At 45.8% G+C, this 1,063-nt stretch overlaps 1 protein-coding gene across 4 annotated transcripts in view; it reads right to left on the bottom strand.

Annotated features, from left to right (window-relative positions):
- LOC109925189 (protein NDNF-like) overlaps positions 1-1,063 on the bottom strand; it is a 19,818-nt gene that overhangs the window by 18,283 nt on the left and 472 nt on the right. For 2 of the 4 annotated variants that reach the window (XM_048603535.1, XM_048603537.1), the window contains exon 2: positions 658-739. The gene's annotated coding sequence lies outside the window, so the exon portion shown is untranslated. Of the gene's footprint in view, positions 1-657; positions 1,014-1,063 lie in introns of those variants that run through there. The other 2 variants (XM_048603538.1, XM_048603534.1) reach the window with 1 other exon arrangement.

The following is a 1,063-nucleotide window of genomic DNA, read 5'->3' on the forward strand; positions in this document are numbered from 1 at the left end:
AATATCCAGTCAGTACAATCTCTCTCTCCCAGCCCAATATCCAGTCACTCCAATACCCCTCGAGCTTAGCCACTGACACGTTGCTACTTTTTAAATTTGGGAAAACCAGGCAATCAGTTGAGGAATTGATCCTTCTGGCAAACACTTCACAGGTTCTTGCTTTTGCATTTTGACACTTGTTTCACTTTTATTGCTATGTATACGTTGAAGCCCCAGCAAATATCACCCCTGCCAAATTTCTTATTTGTGCCAATCGGTCAGCTTGGACCCCTCCCAAACAGGCTCAGTGAGAAAATTTAATTTGATGTTTTAGAGGAGAGACACTTTGATACAACTTTGATACGCTCAGTTCCATTTCTTTAAGCTGTGGTTTACTGAGTTATGATGCTCTCAACTGCTGAGTGTCTGTTCAGCAGGGGACTGTCTGATTATTTGCACATCTCTTGTTCAGAATCTTATTCTTTTCACCTGGACTTATGTGGGATGTCACCCAGGCAAGTTAAGTGGTAAACCTGGAGAGGTATGGGACATCTGTTTAGATTATTGGAAACATCAGACCGAGTGCTAGCCGGAGCTGGGAGAAAAGGTTAAGCCGAGAGAAAAGAACAGGACCCTGATGATAAGATTTGCAGTTGTTGAAACTAAAAGTGCTCTTACCTCAGTCTCGCAGCCTCGTCCGAGTCCATTTGTTCCAGAATTTCAGAGCCTCTGTCACAGGAGCAGAATTTGAGCTCGATTCCTGGAATAAATTGAGATGTGGTGGAGTGACTGGGGGTGGGAGGAAAAGTGAGAGAAATTCCCCCCCTGCAAGCTCCCTCCGATGAATTACTGCGCAGTGCGAAAGGTAAACAGATTTCCTCAAAGTCGTGGTGAACCAGACTCTGTCGTAGCGATCTATTTGTCAGTGAACAAGGTGGGTTTGCGCCACACACACACACACCAGGCAGTGATTTACAAACTGTCTCTGCCCTGAGCCTTTCATTCACTTTGCAACGGGGTTGTTGGAGGCTCCCAGCAATGGAAACAAGGCAATGGGGGAGGGAGAGGGGAATGGAAACAAGGC

This window comes from Rhincodon typus, chromosome 12 (genome assembly GCF_021869965.1).
Source record: "Rhincodon typus isolate 14 chromosome 12, sRhiTyp1.1, whole genome shotgun sequence".
NCBI lineage: Eukaryota > Metazoa > Chordata > Chondrichthyes > Orectolobiformes > Rhincodontidae > Rhincodon > Rhincodon typus.